Source organism: Coffea eugenioides, chromosome 2 (assembly GCF_003713205.1).
Source record: "Coffea eugenioides isolate CCC68of chromosome 2, Ceug_1.0, whole genome shotgun sequence".
Classification (NCBI taxonomy): Eukaryota; Viridiplantae; Streptophyta; class Magnoliopsida; order Gentianales; family Rubiaceae; genus Coffea; species Coffea eugenioides.
In genome coordinates this window covers 64,805,465-64,823,638 of record NC_040036.1, presented here as the reverse complement: position 1 = coordinate 64,823,638, position 18,174 = coordinate 64,805,465, and the positions used below count along the sequence as shown (strand labels likewise).

Below are 18,174 nucleotides of genomic sequence, written 5' to 3'. Positions count from 1 at the left end.
TGAGATCAAAGATTTTGGAAAGACAAAATTCTGCCTTGATTTACAAATTGAGCATTTGAAAGGTGGAATTTTTGTCCACCAAACTGCTTATACCCAGAAGGTATTAAAGCGGTTCTCTATGGATAAGACACATACATTAAGTACCCCAATGGTAGCTAGATAATTAGATCCTAATAAGGATCCTTTTAGGCCGCGAGAGAAAGATGAAGAGACACTTGGTCCTGAAATACCATATCTCAGTGCAATTGGTGCACTAATGTATCTTGCTAATTGTACAAAACCTGATATATCATTTGCGGTGAATTTATTAGCAAGATTTAGTTCCTCGCCCACAAGACGATATTGGAATAGTATTAAACATATTTTTCGCTATCTCCAAGGAAAAATTGATCTTGGTTTATTTTATTCAAATAAATTCAAACCTGAATTGGTTGGTTATGCTGATGCTGGGTATTTATTTGACCTGCATAAAGTAAGATTTCATACTGATTATCTATTTACATATGGAGGTACAGCCATTTCTTGGCAATCTACAAAGTAATCACTAGCTGTCACTTCATCGAATCATGCTGAAATAATAGCAATACATGAAGCCAGTCGAGAATGTGTTTGGTTAAGATCAATGACCCACTATATTCGGAAGAGTTGTGGGTTATCATCCGAAAAAGAAAATCCTTCAACTATATTATATGAAGATAATGCAACTTGTATAGCTCAATTGAAAGGAGGATATATTAAAGGAGATAAGACAAAACACATTTCACCAAAATTCTTTTTTACTCATGATTTGCAAAAGAATGGTGAAATTGATGTGCAACAAATCCGATCAAATAATAATCTGGCAGATTTATTTACCAAGGTATTGTCAACTGCAACATTTGAGAAATTGGTGAAGAGTATTGGAATGCGATGATTAAAAGATCTCAAATGATGTTTGCATCAGGGGAAGAAATTAATACACAGGAATAGTATACTCTTTTTCCTTCACTAGGGTTTTTGTCCCGATGATTTTTCCCTAGTAAGGTTTTAACGAGACATATTCTTTGTATAATGGACATCCAAGGGGGAGTGCTATGAAATAATCAAAAGTGTGGATGTCCCTTCGTATTCCCAAGAGGATTAATTCATAATTTATGACTACATTATGTATAGAAATTACAATTCATAAATCTATTCATGTAGTGGAGAAACCGTTTCATACGTTTCTTCATATTTTTATGTAGTGGGTGTTTTATATGATTGATGTACCTTTAATCTTGTAGTACCTATATATAGAGGTACATTGATACCCTTTGTGGTGACTTTAGTATTTGTTGAAATAATAATAAATCATTCTCCATTTGTCTACTTTTTCTCCAATATCTCCATTCATACTATAGTAGTTTATTAGTTTTACAATATCAGTTACATTTTCTCCAATAAGTAACGTAAAGAGAAGGTCAGGCTGTTGTGGCCAAAATAAGATTATTATGTGATGTACTAATATCGATTAAATTTTACCGAATAAGTAAGGTGAGTTCTCTTTTATCGGTTGAATGGAGGATTCATTTCATATGGTGGGATGTGGTTGGTAGTGCTATTTCGTTGATCCCGGGTCTTTTTATTAGAGGTTCTATTTAGTTCTATCCAGTTGTGTAAATTAACACAATTTCGATGTAAATTAATATATTTTTAATATAATTATAAAATTTACACCAATTTAGTTATAATTCACGTTTATATCAAGATTACACCAATTTACACTAAATTCTATCAATTTACACAATTGAATAGAACTTCAACCATTTTCCTATTTTGCATACTCTAACTATCTAATATTTTATTTGCAATAAAATTTCTATCGTTCTGGAAAAAAAAAAAACTATCTAATATTTTTGCACCAATAATATCAAATAGGATGGCAACGGGGCGGGTGGGGCGGGGCGACCCCTCCCCATCCCCGCCCCCCGCTGCCTACAAACTCCCCCGCCCCTGCCCGTCCCCCGCCTCCCACTCTACCCGCCCCGCCCCGCTTTCCCCGCGGGGGCACCCACGGGGTTAATAAAATTTTCCCCGCAGGGTTAATAAAATTTTATTATAATTAAATTTTAATAAATAATCAAGTACTAAAATATCAACACATCATTAAGTTATTATTCATTTTAATTTTACAATTGAAACTCATAAAAACAATCAAACAAAAGTTATTTGAATACAATCCAACATGATGAAATAAATACAACTAAAATAGTTAAGTTTTCACTTTTGGTACAAATACAATCACTAATTCATTATTGTGTTTGTGCTTTTTTTTTGAGAAAAAAGTGTTATTCTATTAAGTGTAATTAGAAATTTAGTATAAATGTATTAGTAAATTTAGTATAACTAATTAATAAATTCTATTAGTAGACATGTCTAATTATTCGTATAATTGATAATATCAATTATATTACATACACTAATATACATTATATAATACATCTAACTAATAATATCATTATCATAAGTTTATAACTAATTAAATTACATATTATATATATATTATATATATAATTTTTTTTTGCGGGGTGGCGGGGCGGGGGATGGGCGGGGTATACTTCCCGCCCCCCGCCCCGTTTCTAAACGGGGGGGCCCCGGAAAAAATTCCCCCCCGCCCCCGTCCCCGCCCCGAGAGCCCCCCGCGGGACGGTTGCCCGCGGGCACCCGCCCCTATTGCCATCTCTAATCAAAAGTGACGTCGTCCTTCACGAAATATTAAACACCGTTATAAAATAATGGTACTCACAATCGTTCTCGCTGCTTACTTCGTATCACCAAGGTAGTGGGGTGTGATATGGTTGATTGTTTGATCAACTAAGTCCGAGTGGGAAGTTTGTAGACGGTGATTTTGCAAGTATTTTCTATTTTAAATCTATGGGTTCATACTACAAATATTTTTTACGCGATTAGCCAAAACAAATAGGTAATTGTGGACGGGTTAGTAGTCATTTATTTCTCAAAATTTCTTGCTAATCCAAATTGCCAACTCCTCAGCCTATTCTTACCGTTTAGCGTAGTATGTGATGGACATTAATGAATAGGATAAATAATCTACTCTAAAAAACTTTGATCTATTCAATTGGAAATTTCCAACTCTATCGAACAAACTACACATTTAAACTATTTTCGGAAGATCTTGCGTTTCACATGTTAACCTGGCTTTTGCCATTTGGAACTTCAATATTCCTTTCTTGGATGAGATCTAACACATTTGCCTAAAGCATACTTCGCTCCTCTTGATTGTCTTGAGGATTTTCTTTTTGAGGTTTTTGATTCTTGACTTGTCTCTATAATATAAGCTGTGTAACTTCATTTTCTCTAGAACAGTGATTGGGAAAAGAGTAAAACTGATGGTTACCAATCCAAGGAGCAAAGAATAAAGTGTGATAACTACTAACCAAAGTGGGATTCCCATTTGCAGCTACATCAGAAAAGTATATATCTTCTCTACCCTATATTTGCCTTAGTTTTCATTGTAGTTTCTCAAAATTCTCACAACAATTTGTTGTCCATCACTCTATCTACAACTATATACCAAGATCGACCTCATTAGTACATTTCTTGTTCTATCTCTCAACAATTCTCCGTGTGGTTATCACTCTGGTTTTTCAATCAAGCAAACTAAAAGAGGTATGTGTTTATATTTCCCAGTCTCTTTCTCGGTTGATCTGTAAAGATATGTTTGTACGGGCATGCAAAGCCCCAGATTATAAGCATAATTTTACTTAATTGCCATGATATTCATGCATTGCTTAAGCAGGAGTAGAAAAGCAAGAAAGTACTTTGGTGGTTTCTCCCAATTGAATGGCAAGTCTTTTAAGTAAGTAACTACTTTAGTTAAATAAATAAATAAATATAAAAAGTGGAAAAAAGACAAAGAGAAAAAAGTAATAACTTTAGTTATAGAGATAGTAAGTTTATTGCAATAAAATATCATTACAATAAACCTAATCTTACTCTTTTATAACCAAGCTATTTTTTTTTTAAATTAAGTGGGAGGTCTTAATTCAAGACCTCCTACTTAAAATTACTCCTACCTTACCATCTAACCCAACTCTACCCTCCCCCAACCAAGTTGATCATTTACTTAACAAAACTCACTAATTACTTTATGAAATTAAGCATCCACTTGCAGTGCAACATTGTTAGAGTATTGGTACAACACATACAAGTGATTCAACTCTTTTTGGTTTTTTTAGAGTAAATTTTATAGACATTGATAGTGTATACACTATCTCGATTAGATGCATGATACATAAGTAAAATTTAGATTTCAAATTTAAATTCAGATGAGTTGTAATGCATTTAATAATGATGGTATATATATTGTTAATTTATAAAAAATTAATCATTTTTTTATTAGTTGATCATAAAAATAATGGATTAGGAAGTTAACATTTCTCGAACCCCAAATTAGGTTGACGAAAGTTATTCAAATGTTCTTTTGATCAATTAACAAATAAAAAATGAATTTGGCTGTTAAAGATTCTGAAACCCTGCATTCTTCACCATATTTTGTGTGTTACTAATAGCAAATCTATAAGTTTGACAGTTACTGTCGACTTGAACTTTTTGTGAAGAAAATTTGCTTCTAAGCTAAGCTAGTCAGGTTTCCCTAATAAGAAACTAAAAAAAAAGGGGAAAAAATCAATTAGGGTCACGCAAAAATGAAGAGGAATAAAGTACTTTTTCTTTTTGTCCCCTTAAGAATAAGGTAGTTTTCAAAAAGAGAAAAAGAAGATTCATGAGATTACTTTTTAGTTGTGGCTAGCCACACCTATGGAAATTTTTAATTTTCCAATGATGTAATGTAAGCTTTTGATTTGGAAGAATTTTTTTTTAACTTCTATTACAATTTATATCTCGTAGTGAAGTTGTGAAATATAGCAAAATCATGGGTTAATTATAGTTTGCCCTTTTGACCTTGACCCTTTTAACACTTTGCCCTCCTAAACTTTAAATAAATAAATAATATATATATATATTTTGCCCCCTTCATTGACTAAGTCAAATGTTAATGATGAATTCTCCATCCAAATTTTTAACAAAATGACATTAAAGCCCTTACATAATAGTTCTAAAATAATGCTAAACTTTTAATCGGGATATGAAATATTTTATTAGAAAAAAACAAAATCATATGATTTAAAAAATTAAAAAATAAAAGATGGTATAATACCAAAGATTTGGAAATTTGAATTGTGGATAAAAAAGAGTTTAAAAATTTCTAAAGCATTTGCACAAGTTTTCTATAGCTTAGCTTTCTTTCTTTAAATTTTAAACGGATTAGTTTTGATAATTTTCATTTACTTTGCAGTTTTCACAAGATTTTCACGAGTCAATAGGATGATATTTGATAATTTTATACTACATTCATACCTTGCTTTATATTTTGTTTGCATCCTACATTTAAAAAAACTAAAAATTCTCTAAACATATTTTTCAATACATTTTTATTTTTAATCATGTTTTTATCTCATATAAAACACATTAAAAAGTGCTACGATAAAAAAAAAGCAAATATTTTTCATTCCAAATGCACTAATTAATTTTATTTTATTTAAAAGAAGTATTGCTATGGCATTGAAATAAACACATTGAGTTGCTTAAACTTTTTTTTTTGTGAATTATATAATTCATTTTAGCATTAAAAAATCAAATGCATAGTTTAAATTTTGTTTAAATGCATTTAGCAAATATTAAAGAAATTGGTATTTATTATGTTACAATTATTATGTGTGTTTGAGAATTAGTGAGGGATGTTTTGGTCGCAAAAAATATAATTTCATCTTAACCCATCAAAAAGAAAGGGTAAAGAGTATATATTTGGAGTTTAGGGGGGACAAATTGTAACAAGGGCCAAAGTTCAAGGGGGTAAAGATTAATTAATCCCAAAATAATCCATTAGTAATAGGTACTGACACGATGTTCGAACATCTTGAGCCTTTTTATTTGCCCCTATTGTATATCATCTAGTTTTGTATTCCAATCAAGTGAAAATTAAAAAAAATAAATGTACAAGGGAGTAAAAAAAAAAGAGTATCTTGTGATCATTTAATTATTACATCTTTCTAAATAATTATTTTAATCATAATGTGTTGAAAAAAAGTGATGTTTCAACTAAATGCCATTGAACAGAAGATTAGTTGTAGGTAGTATCATTTAAACAAGAGTTGCATCTAAAAATCTACCATAGTTATACATGAGGAATCCACATGGACTTTGATGGTGTGAGCTTCTTTTTTTTCTTCTTAATGTCATCATACATAGAATTTTCATAGCTTATTAGCTATTCAAAAACATTTCAATGGATTCAATCCAGCTAATACAATAGTAAACAATTTAACTCTTTCTAAGAAATTAAAGTTCTACAAAAATGGAAGGGATTTTTTTTCTTTGAAAGTGCGTAGTAAGATTTAGACCAACAAGCTTTCTACTAGTAGTTTATAGATTTGGATACACATAGAAGATCTGTGATATACATTAGTGCAGAGCTTAGTCATAGTTTTATAAATTATTAGTCGAAAGCATCATCCGAACAATGTATAGATGTTGATTAGACCAAATAAATCATTATTAATTCTTTCTTGATGTAGTGTCTAATCTCCCATTAGAAATTCTAAATTCTGGTCCTATAATAGTTTTACATATAGTGTCTAATCTCTTTTTATCAAAAAAAAAAATTAACCTCCCATTAGAAATTCTAAATTCTAGTGCTTTAATAGTTTTACTTGCATTTTTCCTATAATGACATTTTTAGTGATTGCTCCATGCCAGATAAAGGATTTTCTTCTATCCTATGACTCCAAATTTCTTGACCTGCTTCACGCATAAGACTTAAAAATATATTCAATTAATCTTGCTATTAAACACCCAGAAAACTAATTGAATATTTGAAGACTTTTAGTGGCTTGAGATAAAATTTATCTAAGACAATAGATATATGCATATTATTTTTATCAACTAACCTTTTCAGTTTTCTTTCTTTACACTATTTTATTGATTGTTGGACATATGAGATTTTAGATTTTTGTCAAACAGGTGAAAACATACACATATCTTTGCACCTTAATTACTTTATATAATGCATTTTCTAAATTCTTCAAAAAAAAAAATCACGAGTTTAAATAACGTTGCCAAAATGAGAAATATGTTGATGGGTAATTTGCTTGCTCTGACTTATGGTGGTGACTGAATTCAAAACCATCCATAATTTTTCCTACCAAAAAGAGTATTTTCTAAATTAATATTGGATAAATCTAAACTAATATATGAGAACAATTGAAACATTACTAGCATCCTTTACGTTTCACCAAACATTTAATTAAACTTAGTCCTACGACCTAATCTTTTTGTCTCCTTCGGTTCATAGTCATCATAATCTTTACTCTTAAGGATTTATCATCATCATCACCATTATTATTATTTTGGTTAAGGAAGGCTCTACAGCTCACATGAGAGAGAGAGAGAGAAGATACGCTTTGATAGTCAAACTAGGAAATTCATGATCATCTGGCCACATCAACTGAATTCGGCTTTAGGGACATCATTACATCATTTGCATATACAGCCGCCTTTCTGGTAAACTTGGGGTCTCTTTGGGTCTTAATAGCAGGGTTTCCACAGGGGTGGTTATCCCACATCGGTTGGGGGGGATTTAGGGGTTGGGTAGATAAGTCTCCAGGTGGACCTCTTAAATTGCCGGCTTTTGAGGTTCATCTGGGATTAGGATTTATTTGTTCAAGTCAAAAGTCTTAACTGACGGAAAAAAGACAATCGCCTTTCTGGTAAACTTGGGGTCTCTTTAGGTCTTAATAGCAGGGTTTCCACAGGGGTGGTTATCCCACATCGGTTGGGGGGGATTTGGGGGTTGGGTAGATAAGTCCTCAGGTGGACCTCTTAAGTTGCCGGCTTTCGAGGTTCATCTGGGATTAAGATTTATTTGTTCAAGTCAAAAGTCTTAACTGACGGAAAAAAATTACATCATTTGCATATTCATAAAATATTTTCTTATCTGTCATAAAACTGAATTTTTCTAATTTCAGTAATAACATAGTTATAGACATTCGAACAGAAATATTGGAATAATGGCCATGCAAGATATTGGTGTTTCGATTGTGGGGAAAATCGCGGAGAAGTTTATTGATCCAATTATGCGTCAATTTCAGTATTTATTTTGCTATGGAAGCAACGTTGAAACCCTGAGGAATAGCATCAAAAAACTCGAGCTAATGAAAACTGAGGTGCAACGATCGGTAGATGCAGCAAGAAACAATGGTGAAGAAATTAAATCAATTGTTACTGATTGGCTAAGGCAGGCTGATGGTCTAGAGAAAGAGGCAGATACTATTTTTGAGGGTATGGAGAATGTTAAGGTGAATTGCTTTAAAATTGTTAGGCTTCCGAATTTGAAGTCACGTTATTTGATAGGCCGCCATGCTGCCAAAAGAGGAAATGATGCTGAAAAACATCTCAGAGAGTGGCGGTTTGATGAAGTTGGATACCTTCCTCCACTGGGGAAAATGCCTTTTAGTGAATCAACCCCATCCTTTGAGGAAAGTCTAATTACAAGGATGTCAATGAAAAGGGAAGTGATTGAAGCTCTAAAGCAGGATAAAAGAAGTCTACTTGCAATTTGTGGTATGGCCGGCGTAGGCAAGACTTTTTTGTTGGAACAAATTGCCGACCAGGTTAAGTCTGAGAAACTGTTTGATGGCGTAGCCTTTGCAACTGTTTCTCAAAATCCAGACATGAGAAATGTCCAAAATCAACTTGCTGAGCAGTTAATGATGAAATTAAAATCTGAGCACAGTGGTCGTGCAAGAGCTGAACAGATTTATACTAGACTAATCAATAGTGACAAGAGAAATCTTGTTATGCTGGATGACATTTGGGAAGAAGTGGATCTTAGGAGTCTAGGAATTCCCATTAGATCAGGTGAGTGCAAGAGCTTAACAGTTGTATTGACATCTCGGTTCTCTCATGTGTGTAGGAACATGGAAGCAGAAATTTTTGAGGTGAATGCCTTGCCTAAGGAAGAAGCATGGCATCTTTTTAAAGGGGTTGCGGGAATTTTCAATGATTCAGCTTTGAGTGATGTTGCAAAACAAGTTGCAGAAGAATGCAAAGGATTACCTCTAGCAATCATTGTTGTTGCCAGGGCATTTAGGACTAATTATACAACACCAGAATCCTGGAAACTCGCCCTTGGACAGCTAAAGAAGTACACAATGAGAGACCTAGAAAGAGTTCAAGATTTGGTGTTTTCCAGAATCGAATGGAGCTATGATCGTTGAAAAGTGTTGAAGCCAAGTCACTACTACTGTTTTGCAGCTTGTTTCCAGAGGATTATAGCATTCCAGTCGAATGTTTGGTTAGGTATGGGAAAGGGTTGAAAATGTTCCAAGATAGAGAGACTTTGGGAGATATGAGATACAGAGTAGACCAGAGTATCAGTGACCTTAAAAGTTGCTATTTGTTGCTAACCGATGGTGGAAAAGAAGACCATGTAAAATTGCATGATGTCGTGCGAGATGTTTGCTTGAAAATTGCATCAGAAGGCGAGCATGTATTTTTGGTAAGGAATGTTGGAGGAAAAGAAGGGCACCCGCAACCTGATTCATTTGGTCGTTATACAGCTGTTTCGCTGACATGGAAGGGCAATTCTAATGGACCATTTCCATTGGGAGAGGAATGTCCAAAGCTTAGGCTGCTGCGTTTGGTCTTCCAGTCAGGCAAAATGATCAGCCTATCACCAGATTCTTTTGCAGGGATGGAAGATCTCAGGGTCATGGAGTTTAACAAATTACAAATTGAATTTTCACCATCAGATCCTGGCCAAATGTTGATGAGCCTTCGGACATTGTGCCTGGATTATTGTGAGTTAGGGATTGGAACGTCGTCGATGATTGGATACATGACGCAATTGGAGATTTTGAGCTTCTTTGAGTCCAGACTTCGGGATAATCAGTTTCCAACCGAAATTGCTCAGCTGAGTAATTTAAAGGTGTTGGATTTGAGGGTTGAAAGTAGCCGCCACCCGTTGTCTCTTGGTATCTTGTCAAGCTTGAAAAAGCTAGAAGAATTGTATATGGGATTTCATCGTCCATTGCGGCTAGGGAGAAATGCAGAAGAAGAAAGAGGATGCATTAAAGAGATCACATCACTGGCTTGCCTTGAATGTCTCCAAATTAATTTACATGGCATTGACGACCTGCTTCTATTATTACGCGAATTCCCTGTTGAGAGGTTGTCAAGATTTAACATTAGTTGCAAACAAACTCAGACAAAAAACGGTGGAGACTATCAATTTCGGAGGAATTTCAAACTTTATTTGCCTGACGAGAAAGATTCCGAACTAGCATTGTGTCCTGCAGTTACTAGCATAATCAGGAGAACTGAGAATCTCATTTTGGACCTTGGGTTCTTGTTTCGCTCGGGGAATTTTGTGAATGACTTAGATGAAAGTGGATTTGTCAATTTGAAAAGGCTCAGATTGAAGTCGGGTTCATGGGAATGCCTTATTGATTCCACCACCAACCTAGCTCCTCGACATGTTTTTGAAAATCTGGTGTTCATGGAATTAACATCTGGCAAATTGGAAGAAATATGTTATGGAAATCTTCCACCTCGTTGCTTCAGCCAACTTCAAGAGATGAAACTCCTGAGAATGAATTTTATTGAGTACTTGTGGAAGGGGCCAATTGAACCTCCGTCACTTTGCAATCTCAGAGGTATTGAGGTATCTAACTGTCAGCGAATCACAACTCTCTTCTCACAATCAGTGTTGAAATGTCTAGTGAAACTCCAAAAGATAGTCGTATATAGTTGTGAAAATTTGGAAAGCATTGTTATGAGGGAAGAAAATATGAAGGATCAAGTGCTTGAGTTACCCCAACTCAAAGTAGTAACACTTAAATATACGGGCTTAGAGGGCTTTGGCTGCGAAGGCGATACATATTCCAGAGCTTTTCTCAACCAGGTCTCTCTCTCTCTCTCTGTATTTCTATATGATATACTTCATGTCAAAGAAATAGTTGACCATGAATTTAGGTGATTGCCAAAAACTCATGACTCAAGCATTTTGCTCCAAAAGTGTTAATTAAACATATATAGAAAATTTTTTTAGTAGTCATATTGATCTACTCCTTCAATATATGATCAGTATAAAAAAAAATGTTGTTTTGTGTAGAATTTTTTAGCACCCGTAGAGACCGAATGATAAATTAATGAATAAATTGTTGACGACAATATTATTTTGATAGCAAGGACTAATGCCATTGGTAGAGTTACGTTTCCTACTTGATGTCATTGGCAAGGCTAGTTTCCGTCCCTGGATGTACTAGAACTGTTCTATTATGTAACAATTAATATCGTGAATACATTTGATCGATATTTGCAATTTCTAGACATGCATTTCAAACTTTAAGACGAAGTTAGATTGAAGAGAAATTAAACAAGCTTGCAAATGCCACACTCCAGTTGCATTTGTAATCAATTTACGTTTTAATTTTCAGGTCTCACTCCCTCGGTTGGAAATGCTAGACCTTACAAGTCCTGGTTATCGCCCAGAACAATTTGTAGGAGGTGAAATGCTTAGAGGGTCTCTTGAGAACTTAAGATCTTTGGTGCTTTCAAGGTGCTATGTTATCAGATGCATTGCGAAAGCTGATGGTGTGGCATTGTTAGAGAATCTGCAGAGCTTTTCTATGGGTGATTGTCCTTCGATGGAATTACTTTTCGACCTTGAGGGTCTAAAAGTTCCCATTCCATCAAAAAAGGAGCTTGAAATTCTTCCCAATCTAAAGTCACTGGAATTGAGAGGGTTAACAAGATTAGCCCACATTTGGAGGAATTATCCAAAAGGGATTCGAGTATTCCAAAACTTGAGAATATTACAAGTAGAGGGGTGCAGTTTACCATGTTTGTTTTATCCACCTTGCGTGGCTGATATGCTTGTAAGTCTTGAAGAATTGAAAGTTGGTCTTTGCCCGGCAATGTATGCAGTTATAGCGGGGGAAAATGAAGAGACCAGTCAAGAAGATCATGATGGTGGGGAAAAAAGAGAAATTTCATTGGGAAGAACCAACAAGGAGTTTTTGTTCCCAAAACTAAGCTCCTTAAGCTTTGTAAACCTCCAAAATCTTCAAAGCTTCAGTGGTGGTCACCACGAGGGTTGTGACTTCAAATTTCCTTCACTGACCCAATTGGAAATAATGCGTTGCCCGGAGTTGAAGAATTTGTGTCCCGGAAAATTGGATGCACCATTACTTAAGAAAGTCAAAGTGGAAGAGAATGATGCCAATATTCCTCTGGATTTAAAGGTAGACATATCCTAATACAATATTTAATTACCCTTCAAAATTTGTCTCTATACTTCACTATAGTTATGGTTGAGAATTTGCATTTATTTAATTATTTGTGAGTGAGTATTTTCACAGGATAGAGAGATCATCTTTTTTACCTACTCAGAGATAAGGGGGAATAAGCACCTGTTTTGATCCTTTGGCTGTTCACGGCCTAGCCGTACCGGTCGTCCTTTTTCTAGTATCAATCTCAGTAATGCAATTCATCCAATGATAGACCTACAATCGAACCATGGAGGTATGATACAATCAAACCCTAAGGAACAAAACGCTGAATTGAGTCATACTTGTCTATGCTCCATAAATGGAGTTGTTCCTGTGGATGTTAAGGTACACAGTTTTCATATGCTTGCAAAATCAACTCTCTCTTCTTTTCCTTACTTTAAATTTTATCTCTATCATTTTTTTGGGGGTAGGGATGGAGTATAGAGGTTTAATTCTCAATGCGCATGCTTTTATCTATATGAGCGGATCAGTGAATAGTGTTACATGACAAAGAACATTAGCCTATGTAATCCAATTTTTCTTATCTTTTGAAATTTATAATTAAGATCACCTTTCCACGTAAAAGTAGTCTTTCCCTTTATATATGATAGCACCAATGACAGAAGGAGATAATGTGATCCTTCTTCTTCAATTCATCTGCCGAAAGAGCATTCGCTTCCTATTCCTTATTTAATTAGATGAAATGTCACTTCTAAGCCTTATGCACGCTTACATGTAGAGGTATGATTTGATTTGTCCAAATGCTTAGTTAAGGCATAAACATATTTTGACCTCAGATAAGCACTTAATTGTATTACATATTTTCATTGAACCATATATAGATTGGTTCGGATTTGTGCTAGGTTACATACAAATAAATGATATCTAGCTGGCGTTCTGGAATTTGTATTGTTTGTGATCTTATCAACTTCTTTGATTTAAATTTTAGTATATTGGAGTAAAACTATTGCTTTTGAATCCTACTCTTCTTTTGGTCTTGGTTGTATTTTTAGTGTGAGATCCCGATTCGTCCTTAATTTTGAATAAGGAATATTAGTGCTAAATTTTGCTATAAAATTTGATTTTAAGGATGATGGTAATTCTTTACATGTGATTTTGCTTTTTAGAATCGAAAAACCTTAATTTGGAATTTTATTAAAACCCTAATGGATTTACACCTTTGATATTTTTACACAAAACCCTAGTTTACGTATTAATCATAAGTTTATGTGGTAGTAAATATTATGCATGCTAATGTATGTTTTCGTATGAGTAGATACCGGATTCGATTTCTTTTATAAAGGTTAAGTAGGATTAGAAAGCTAAAAAGTCTTACACTAGTAAATTCCCTAGTGTTTTGCTAATTGAACAACCTTAAGTTGGGTATAAAACCCTTAATCTAGCTAATGTAAAAAGATTTTGGTTTAGTTGCTTTTATGTGGAATAAGGAATAATTAAGGATGGGTGATTAAGATAATAAGGTGATTAGTGAAATGATTAAGTGTGACAAAGTATTTTGGATTAGAATAAGTTGTATCCTATGGAGTTAAGTGCAAGAGTTCCAAACATTTGTGGGCAAGAGTGTGAGAAAACAAAAAGGAAGTTGCAAGGACTAGGAAGTGAATAATCATCTTTTATGTGAATGGTTGGTGGAAAATATCTACTAATGGTCTTGACTAAGTATTAATTCTAGAACATCCAAAAGAACACAAGACATAAACCAAATCAAAAACTAAAGAAAGAGAGAGAGGGAAGGCCGAGAGAGTGAGAGAGCAAGAGAGGGGGAAGATTTCTTCCACAATTTTTCAAGTTTCACCATTAATCTTGAGCTTGGAGCCTAGAACAACAACTTTGGAACTTGATTGGGGTGGTTTGATCATCCACAAAGTTTATTTGAAAGGCGGTGACGGGCTAGACGGAGCCGGTGGGGCCCACTAGCTGACGACTTGAATTCATTTCCGTACTTTCTCTTGTTATACTTGCTCTTTAGGTGAGTAATCAGGGTTTCTGTGTAACTCAATACTAATATGAGTTTACTATGAAAAATGGGCACTTAGGCGAGAGTGTACTTTATCGCATTCGATCTAAACCCTATTAGTTGCTATTGATACCTGTGAAATATGATTTTGTGATTTGTTATGGAGCATTTATTGCTTGTGAAACATTTACGGAGCATTTATTGCTTGTGAAACATTTACGGAGCATTTATTGCTTGTGACGCAATTTGGGAGCATTTATTGCTTGAACTACGATTTTAGAGCATTTATTGCTTGATAATATTTTAGAGCATTTATTGCTCATGACTTGAGCTGAGGCTCATAGTCTCTCTATGTGAGATCCTTTAAGAGAAGCGAGCTGTGTGGCTCAGGATCTCAAGGGTCAATTAGTGATCAAGCTCGACAAATGAGTTGGCTTGAGAGCCACCCGTATCCTTACCATGTGGTGTTACTTTTCTGCTTTTGCTTTGCTCTCACTGTGCAAATGTTGACATGTAAAAATTACATTTTTACCCCTGGTTAGTGACTAAGCTTATAGTTTACCCCCTTTTCTTTTGTTTTCCTTAGCAGGGGCCGACGTGGGAAATTTTGGCACCATCACTAGTATAGTTGGGTTTTGTTTGTAATAACCGAATAGTTAATATGTTTTTCCCTATTATAGTGCTCCATGTAAGAACCCTTCTTAGGGTCTACTCTTTGGTTTTGGTTATAATCATAAGGATGTAATGGTATGGGTAGTTACTTTTGGGGATGTAAATAGAACTTTTTTGCCGATGTATATAATGTGAATAGTACTCTTTTGGTACTTTTAGCTTTTATTTGCTTTTGACTTCGAGTTCTGGTGCGAGTTGGGCAAGCGACCCGCTAAACCCTCTGGTTCGCCTTAGGGGGAGGTGGGGTCGTCACATTTAGCACTCTACATATTTCTTTTGAAATTTTCTTTGTTTTTATTTGTTTGAAAAGAAGTCCTAATAAGTGTGCATTTTGAGTGATTTAAGTGTATTTTATTATTTAATTTTGATGTGTGTTACTTATTTTCATAGCTAATCAGCTAGGATTCAAGTGAAGTTGACATTTTGTGGTCTAAGTGTAACAAATTGCATTTCTATGGATTAAAGTGGTGAAAATTTCATATTTTTATAGGTTTCAATGATTCAATCATCAAATGGAGTGAATTGAAAAGATATTTGGATGATTGTTGATGATTTGAAGTGATTTAGAGAGAATATGAAGTGCAAAATATTCAAAAAATGAAATGCAATCAAGTATAAAAGAAGAGAAGCTTGATAACTTTGACACCTATTGGTATTCGCCTATATCTTGAACTATAAGCATCAGACTGAGGTGATTCTTAAGTCATTTTCAATCTAACAGATAGCTCTACATTTCTTATGAAAACATCGAAATTTAGTTCATGAGTTTTCCTAGTCAAAAAGTCAAAATACAGTCGGCCATTTTTGTTATCAAAAGCTGAAACAGGGGATTGACTGGTCAAGAGTATTTCGATCATTTTTTAGTTTACAGAGCTCCAAATTAGATGATTCTTAAAGAATTGAAAATATAACTCAAAGGGTTACAACTTTTATGTTTTGCAAAAAAGGTAGTTCAGCCTCCATCATCAAGAAAATATCAGTTGAAATTGGTGCAAAAACAGAGTAAAGTTGAAGACTAACCAGAAAAGAGCAAACCTGCAGGGGAGGTAAAACGCACCCACAATGCGCAACCTCATGGGTGCATATTTTTCAATCGATTCTGCAACTTGAACAACAACTTTCTCAGTTTTCACACAGCTTTTTCAGCTCATTTACAAATCAATTTTGGCTGGTTTCTACAGAAGTAAAATTGGAAACTTGAAGAAGTAACTTTTGATGACTACTAGAGCCAACTAGAACCAACTTTAACATAATTGATTGGAGCTTGATTCATCTATAAATAGAGGCCTTGGAGAACATTTCATATAACTTTGGAAGGCTAGAAACACTGCAGAAAATGTAGTCTTTACTAGTTTCTCTTAGTTCATTAGTATAGTATAGTTAGTGTAGTTTATCGTTCTTGTACTTGTAACTAGATTTGGATAAAGAATTAAGGAACAAGATGGAGAGTTTGAAATTCATGTTGTGATGAGGGTGACTTCTCTTCTATCACTTTCTCTTTTGTATTTGAGTTCATATTTAGCTAAAATACAAGTATGGTCTTTTCTTTCATTCTCTTCATGTTTTGCTAAAATTTATGCTTAGAGTTATAGATGAATTTTCTATATCTTGTAAGTGATATTTACTTGGTCAATTGATGATATTATTTTGAGTAAGTTATTTAACACTTTTGCTTATCTAATCATGATTAACTGGCTATTAATTGCGATAATTTTAAAATGTTAAGTTTACAATAAGATTGGAATTTAATACTAGTTTAAGAAATTGCTAAATCTAGAGAGTACACTCATGAGAGTAAAGATACACCTTTGCAGCTTTAGTAACTTGTTTTATGTAATTTCATAGAAAAAATGAGTTTGTAGTTAATTTCATAATCACGAGAGTAGGTATGGTTTAGTTACAAGTATAGTTGATTAATTATGAGAGTATGTTTCACATATATTAAAAAATTATGCCATAATTAGCCAAGATAATAATATTCAATTAACCGATAATTTCACTTGCAAGAGTAATAAGGAATTTCGTAGTTCTAGGAGTTTTCTATTGTTATTTTTATTACTTTTATTTCATGCTCTTAGTGTAGATTTCATCTCTTGCAGTTGTGGTAGTCTAAATAATAAAGGAGTTTGAAAACCATCGGTAATTGACAATCTTTCCTGTGAGATCGACATTTAGTATCCTGTACTCGATAAACGATCCGTATACTTGTAGAAAATAGGGTATTTAGATTTTATTAAAATTTGGTGCATGATAGAACTTCGTCAAGTCCCACTATGGATATTCATTTATTTACTTTACGATCTTTATAACTAAGCTTTCAAAAGCTTTCAACCTCTTCAAATCTCTAAAATTGAAATTTTAATGTAGGAATTGGAAAAAAAAATTGAATTGAAAATGCAAGAGTAAACTAGAGCTACAAGTGAGTTGTAAATTGATTTTGGAATTCCAATGTCTAACCATGTACATATATTTTGGACATCATAAGTCATGTCAAAGTTGTAATATTCATGCCTTATTTTTTTTAATGTTGTAGGAATGAGCAAATTAAGCAAGTAATATGGTCCGCTTACTATAGTCTTGATTTGATGGATTGGGATGCTGGACATGGATGGAAATCTTAGCAGTGGTAAAATATGTCTTGAATTTATATAAGCATATTTTGCTTATTTTGTTTTTTATTTTTAAATTATAAAAGTATTTTATGTGTTGTATTATGCCGTTAGGATTGGACTTAGTAATTGTAATACGCAATCATGTGAAATGCCTTTCACAATGTACTTTATCTGCAGTCACAATATATATTTTCTACAATAAATTATGCCTTTGTATATTTGGGTGCCAAAAAAATATCCTTGATAAAAGTCTTTTATCAAAGCCCTTACAAAGGAGTGATATTCAAGAACTATAAGGCATTTACACATTCAATTTTAACTCTTTTGACAACTTTTTTCTTGTTTAATAAAGTTTGCATTTTTTATACATACTTTGTTCAGTGTGAATTTAATTGTTATAGTAATAAATTTAATAACTTTGCTAGATATTGAATATGGATTGCTACGTCTTCTGTATTTCATTTAGAACAATTTTGTAGTCCTAGATTTAGAATCATTGGAAAAGTTTAATAACTATATCAAACAGTACTTGTTAATTTTTTGG

At 33.7% G+C, this 18,174-nt stretch overlaps 1 pseudogene; it reads left to right on the top strand.

Moving 5' to 3' along the window:
- The window catches only part of LOC113760036, a 105,333-nt pseudogene that overhangs the window by 74,804 nt on the left and 12,355 nt on the right, over positions 1–18,174 (top strand).